The sequence below is a fragment of the Falco naumanni genome, chromosome 11 (genome assembly GCF_017639655.2).
Source record: "Falco naumanni isolate bFalNau1 chromosome 11, bFalNau1.pat, whole genome shotgun sequence".
NCBI classification, from domain to species: domain Eukaryota; kingdom Metazoa; phylum Chordata; class Aves; order Falconiformes; family Falconidae; genus Falco; species Falco naumanni.
The window spans coordinates 7,883,970-7,890,936 of NC_054064.1; the positions used below are offsets into that span (position 1 = coordinate 7,883,970).

Below are 6,967 nucleotides of genomic sequence, written 5' to 3' on the forward strand. Positions count from 1 at the left end.
TGGCAGAGATTGTTCGTGCTCTCCGCTCGGAGAGGACGCCTTCCCCGGGCTCGTCAGCCGTCTGCAGCGCGGCGATTAATCATTGTTGTCAGAATCCCTAATCCTATTCAATGGAAAACAAACAGTGCGGCATCCAGCCCTGTGCTGAGCCCAAGCAATTAGCATGTTTACATGGACTGGGGAAGCTCAACAAAGAGTGGCCAACGGGGGCCATGGGAAATGAACCCTTGTCAGCCCCTGATGTTCAAAGTGCCCCGGGATCCCCGGGCTCTGACCCAGGCCCAAGCTTGGAAATGGGGCTTGAAACAGTTGCACGCAGCTACTTGCTACAAAAAAATGATTTTTCTTGATTTGGGCTCAGGGCTGTGCGAGCGTGGGGAGCTGGTGAAGTGGGGAGCTGTGTGTGATATGGACAGTCAGCTGGGGAAACGGGGGAGATAAGAGGTTTGCTCCTGCTTTGGCTTTGAATCAGTAGCAAAAGTAGCAGCCAAAGCCTTCGCAATTCCAGCAAACTCAGCCCTGCTGCCAGCCCCTTGTTCCTGTTCCTCCTGCCCCTCTCCGGGCCGGGTGCTGGAGCTACATCTCTCTGGCTGAAATTAGTTTGATGTTTTGTGCTTTGGTTGAGGGATGAGCTCTGCTGGGGCCATGCAGGAGCAGCATCCCTGGTGTACTAGGGCTGTCCCGGGGGGCTCAGGCCCCTCACATAGAGTTCAAGGAAGTTGGAGAGGTTACAAGGAAAGATGTGGGACTAAACAGATACGTGCCTGTCCCCTGTGCGTGTCCACGGTGGCTTGCAGCAGCTACCACACATGAAACTGTCTCCCAAATCCAAGAACAACCCGATGCTTCCTTCAAAGGTGACGGTGATGATCTACGAAGGAAAGGGCCCTCTGAGCGTGGCTGTGATTTCTGCTCCTGACACGTGAACCTGAACCAGCTCGACACCAGCCAGCCCAGTACCTGCAGCCGGACATGCCCAGGTGAGCTGAGCGAGTTGCAGTGGCAGTGCTTGTGTTGCCACAGGGGCCCTTGGCCACCAGTGGGTCCGTATGGACCCCTGTGAGCTGCAGCCGGCACGGGCTGCCCTGTCTGAGCACCTCTGCCCTGCGTAGGGACCCCTGCCCTGGCAGCCCTCCCTCTCTGGCCCTTCGAAGTGCCCTCGCCCCTGGCAAACCCATTTTCTGCATTGCCCCGCATGCAGATTCTCTGGACAACCTCCACCTGTGCTAGCCCCCATCCCAGGATCGCTCCCAGGGCTGGACAAGCTGCATTTGGGATGATGTCTGAGACACCCGGGGGTGCACAGCGCGGCATCCCCTGCGTGGTTTGTCCATGCAACAGGGAGGCTGAGACCCGCTCTTCCCTGCCCAGCTCCCTGGGGAAGAGGCTTAGACCTTGCTAAGGGCTGGTGGGGAGACCCAGGGGTCCTGTCCATCGCTGACCCAAGGGTCTGCCCAGGGGACACGCGGGGAGGGTTAGTCCTGCATTGCAGTCAGCAGGTGCTGGGTATGCAGAAAGAAATACAAGTGAGGATTATTTAACCGGAGCAAACACGATCTCAAACAGCAAAGCAAGGGGAGCGAGATCTAAGCTACGTTTCGGTAGAACCTACCAGAACCCAGGCGGTGGTCTAGTTATGCTGGCAATAGCAAAACCAGAGTTTATGTTTAAGCTTCAAGTGACCTGTGGAGCTTCTGGGCTTGGGAGGGTAGGAGTGAGACAGCCCTCAAGTTCTCGATCCCTCTTGAAATGAAGGGGCTTTCCTGGGTACGCAGCTTTCCTGCTTCCCACCCAGAAATACATCTGATTTTGGGGGGTGGAAAAAAGAGGATTGATTCAAATAAAAATGTATTTGTATGAGAAAATTATTTCCTTCCATGAGAAAACACATAGTTTGAGGCAAATTTATAGCTTTGGCCTGGTCATTAATATCTGGTTGTCAAAAAGTATTGGTTTGAACAAAAATATGTTGTAATAAAAATGCATTGTTTTGAAGAAATTTATTGTCCCCATGAAAACCTATTCAATTCAGAAAGATATGTTGATTTCAATGAAAATCTATTTGTTTTAAGAGACAGAGAGAGAGAGAGAGAGAAGTTGCACTCAGCTGAGAACCTGGGCCTTCTTTCTGCACAAATCTCCCTGCAGTCCTGTGGTCGTTAGGATGGGGAAACCTGGAAAATCAACAACCAGGCAGCGAAGGAAGCTTGCAGGTCCTGCCTGCCCGGGGCTCCTGCCCCTGCTCAGTGATCATCCTCCCAGCCAGAGGAAGGTGGCCCAGCTCCCCCAGGGTAATGAGAGGCACGTGGTGGTCTTTGCTCCTTATGGACTGAATGGCTTCTCCCCAGACCAGCTCTCCTCACCCTGCAAACCTTATGCTTGTTCACTAAATGCAGATCCCAAGAGGTGGGTGCTCGTGTGAACCCACCTCCAGCTGCTGCGGGAAGGTGCAAATTTTGCAGGTGACCTGAGAAGCACACAAGACCCTCATCTCTGCCTTCACCTCTCAAGCCAGGCCACACGTGAGCGGCAAGTATGGGTGTCGATGAGTACCTGGAGGTGAGACAGAGGTGTGCATACTGCTACTCCACGCTGCTACTCATAATATTTCTGCTTCGGTGCGGCGGCACGAGGCAAGGGCCCCTTTCGGCTAAGGGGAGCTGCGGCTTTGTGGTTCTCCCGGCCCTGCTCCGGTGTTGGCTCAAGATGGGGCTAAGGTTTGCTATCCAGCCTAAGCCTCTTTCCCTGCCAGCGGGGACTGGATAAAATTCGCTCTGAGCTCGAAAGCCATAATGCCGCCTTAGCCGGGATTATGAGAGGAGCCACCACGGTATCACCTGAAATCCAGCTCCCGGTGCCTCCAGTTTAAAACAATCAGCACATGTTTGCAATGGGCTTTTTCTTTCATTATGCTCCAACTCTGCTATTTAATCAGCTTCTTCCTTCCTCTGTTTGTACAAGGTATCGCTCACTCATATTAAAGGTGAGGGGGAAGGGAAGGTACAGGATAAAAAAAATAAAAAATAAAAAAAATCACCTACCCAAGAAATGTCACTGCCGCGGTGTTATTCCCTCCCTGCCAACACACGCTCAGGTTCTGGTGTCAATGGAAAGGTTGCCTCTGATTAATATTAATAAAGAATTAGAGCTGTGTTTGTCATGATCACCTCATTTGGTATTGCTCTGTGTGGCAGGTGAAGGCAGAGGAAGGAAGAGGTCTGCATGACATTCATTAATCATTTCATCAGGAAAGAGTTCAAAGCAAAGCCCTGCCTTAACAAGGGCTGCAGGCAGGGATGAGGCCATGTTTATTCAGATGTTCCTCCTTAAGCCTCTGACCTCCTGCCTGGTCAGCTGCTGTGGGCCTCCAAAGCTAAGATGCTCTTTTACAATCCAGGGCATTCTACCCCCAAACATGGGCTGCCTTGGTCATGGCTAGGTCAAGGTGATGTTGTATGGAAGCCTGTCATAGGTCCACCATTGGTATCTCTGTATCAGTTAAAAAATGACTCCTCAAGGAGCATCCTTGGTTCCCCTTTGAGTCAAGAAGCTTAAGAAAAGGTGATGAGACCATACGTTGAGAAGCTGTATTTCTCTCAGGTGGTAACGCTTTTTCTGCATGTTGGGATGAAAAACTCCTCGGGCAGGGACTTCTGCTTGGTCTATAGGTGAGCTGTGTCCAGGAGCTGGAGATACTTGTGAGACATCATGATCACTGGGAATTCTTGGAGTAAGCCCTGGGAAGGCGTGTTCTATCTCCAAGACAAGGCAGTAGGGACACGAGCAAACTTAAGCATTAACTCTCAGAGGGTTCCTTGTCCATCTGTGGGACAAAAGATGGTTCCTTCCACCTTAAAATAAGTGCCTAAGTTGGAGGACCCCAGATACCCTTGCTCCACTGACTAGAAGACCCTACAGAGAAGCATACACTTAGACAACTATTAGGTGGTTCAAGTTCAGTGCCCTAAATCCCATCTGCAGCATCTTTACAGAGCTTCTTCGGTAGTAGACCAGACCTGCCTTTGGCACACGGGGCGGTTGGGAGCACGAGGGTGAGTTGCAGGAGTGCAAGTTAGTGTATTTTATGCAAGTGGCTCTGGCTGAGGATGGCACTTTGCTGTGGGATCACAGTACCCGTGTCAGTCTTGGCTGACGTTAGCATGCGGGGCCTAATGCAGGCCATTTATCTAGACTTACGGTGGTATTCTGTTTCTTAAACGTGTGGAGATTCCCGTAAATCTTGGCTTAAACACATCTGTGTGTGGCCAGAACTGGGCTCTGCTTTTTTCTGTTCTACATTTTCTGGATCCAAGACCAGAAAGCTGTGCACGCATACATATGGCAAAAGCTCTTTGTATCAAGAATTTACTGCTCAACCTTCTTCTTGCTCCCTTTTCCTCCTTTTTTTTTTTTTTTTCTTTGGTGGATGCTATTTATTATTCAAATGTGGGGAGAGTCGAGCCAAGTGGTGCATTGCTCTCATTAATTATTCTCTGGGATTAAGGAATTGATTAAAACCATATCTCCCTTAATCCTGTTTTATTAATTTTATATTCTTGGCAAAAAAGAAGAAAAACAACAACCCCCCAACCCTCTTTACAAAGGGATCATGCAGCTTTCTGCTGGGACCCTGAGAACGGGAGGTCTCTGGTGTTCCATGGATGCTCGTCTTTTTAATTTGATAAAATAAATTAGCACAGGATTAGAGCCTTCCTGCACAGCATAGCTCAACTGTGGTTACCACCTTAAGGGAGGCATTAAGCATCTTTTTGGTTGTGCTGAGGTGAAACGGGAGCGTGCCAGCCCCTTTGCTCCTGTGAAAGAGAGACCTTACCTCTTACCCCCACCCTTGGCCACTGCCAAAGGGGCTGCCTTTGGCCAGCGACAAGTTTTTTGTTGGATGAGGTGGACGATGCCTGCTCAGATGCATGCATGAGTCCATCAGCTCGTTTCATATAGCAGCCACAGGTGAGAACGGTAATTAGCTTCTTCCTTTTGGGATATTATGAAGATGTAAATGAGATGGCTTTCTGTAAGACAGGAGAGACTCTGTTCCTGAGAGTGAAGGTTTGGTCTGGGAAAAACAGCAGAGGGAGAACGGGAAAAATGGCAGTGGCGCTTTTGCAGGTTTTGTCTCCTTTTCATGGCAGAGGTGCTCCAGCTGGTGCTGTCATCAGGACCTTCACGATGTTTCTGGCACGAGAGACATGGGGAGGCCAGGCTGTGAGGGAGCAACCTGTGGCTACAATGCAGATTTCATGGCCTCCAGACTGCTGGTTTTATGTGGCTACCAGAGAGGAGGGAAAGGACAATGGTGGGTGTGACTGAATGACCCATTCCTTGGACAGAGGGGAACCTGCACTGGGACTTCCAGGAGCAGGATGGAACTAGTCCCAAAGGGGCTGAGGTTTGCAAGGCACAAGGAGCCGGACCGTGAGAGCTGGGCGCAGCCCCTCCAGGCTCACGCTGAGCGGCATGGTGCAGGGGCCCCTCAGCTAGATGAAATTTCTTGGTTGGCTTTTGGGAAATCCACGCTATGGAGGCTTTTAAACTGGAATTGGTGGGATAGTGCTTAGAGCTTTTCAGTGCAGAATACGAGACTGGTGACATAGGTTGCATCAAAAAAGAGACTGTGATGGCTGCACAGCTGGTATGTTCTTGTCCTGTGCCTGTCTTGAAGTTGAAGACGACTCCTCACCCACTACTGAGTTGGGCACTGGAGATGCATTCCTGCTTACCTTTAATCTTTCATTTAAAAAGGCTTTTAAAGCAGAATTGTGCCTGAAGTATTGCTTAAGTGTTTTCTCCCTGCAGAAGGCGTCTTGTTTGCTAATAGTGACAGTGGCTTTGAGACAAGTCTGCAGTGATGCCAGCGGGGCAGGGCCGCGATGGAGGGAGGTTTGTCCTGTGGCAGGGGAGCAGATATTCACCTTCAGCTTCTCTGTGAAGGGCTGCGTGGATTGGCAGGTGTCATCAGACAAATGTCCTTATGTCCTGTTGGCCTCAGGGTCACTTCTGAAAGCTGCTCCATCTTTTGAGAAAGTCTGACTCCCAGAATCTCTTCTGGTCTTGCTTGACCTCACCTGAACACCTTTGCTGCAGAATTGAGGGTCACACTAGAAATCTCTGGGTTGTTTTTGAGGCTCTTTTTTTGGAGATTGCCACAATTTCAGTCACCTGAGCAGTGCAGGGATTTTTGCAAAGGATCTTGCATTCAGGATAGAGTCGTTTAGGTTGGAAACGACCTCTAAGATCACCAAATCCGACCATTAACCCGGGACTGCCAAGTCCACCACTAAACCACTTCCCTAAGCACCACATCTATGTGGTTTTAAAACTCTTACTTATTTGTATGAGAAAGCTATGATCAGAGGCTGTGCAGACCCTACAACACTACAAATACCAGCAAAATGCCTTCAGGGCTGGATTTATCAAAGATCCCAAGTCAAGGCATTTCTGCTTCCCCTGTCTTCCTCTGCCAAGCAGGGGTTTCTTTTCTCCAGCAACATACCTGTTGTGGCGGGGTTTTTTGTTTGTTTGTTTTTTTTTTTTTGTTGTTGTTGTTGTTTTTTTATTTGTTTGTGGAAAGTCACTAGGTAGCAGAGAAGTTTACTCTTTTATAAAAAATACATGGTTCCTTTGAAGGAAAAATATAAAACAAATGTCTTTCTTTGTTTTATTCAGTCTAGGAACAACTTATTCCTGTGCTACAAGGAGCCGGGTCGCTCTTGTTCTTCTGCTCGTGGAGCTGGCAGGGAGCAGGAGGATGCACTGTTCCCAAGCACTGGGCACTCCCTGTGGGCACACTCTGATGTCCTACATGTGTTAGGGTACAACTAAGATTCAGGCAGGATTTCATTGCTTGGTAACCCTGTGCCCTATGGAAACTCACTCGGATCCAGCAAGGTGCCAGGCTGGCGCCAAGCAAATTGTGTCTTATTTCAGCCTGAGAGCCCCAAAACTGGAC

General features: G+C 49.7%; 1 long non-coding RNA gene across 1 annotated transcript; it reads left to right on the forward strand.

Annotated features, from left to right (window-relative positions):
• The first annotated feature begins 461 nt into the window (after nt 1–461).
• LOC121095677 lies at nt 462–6,380 on the forward strand. The gene is made up of 3 exons (XR_005830184.1): nt 462–471; nt 1,497–1,499; nt 6,224–6,380. It is a non-coding gene; the product is annotated as an uncharacterized LOC121095677 (long non-coding RNA).
• Nucleotides 6,381–6,967: the final 587 nt, after the last annotated feature.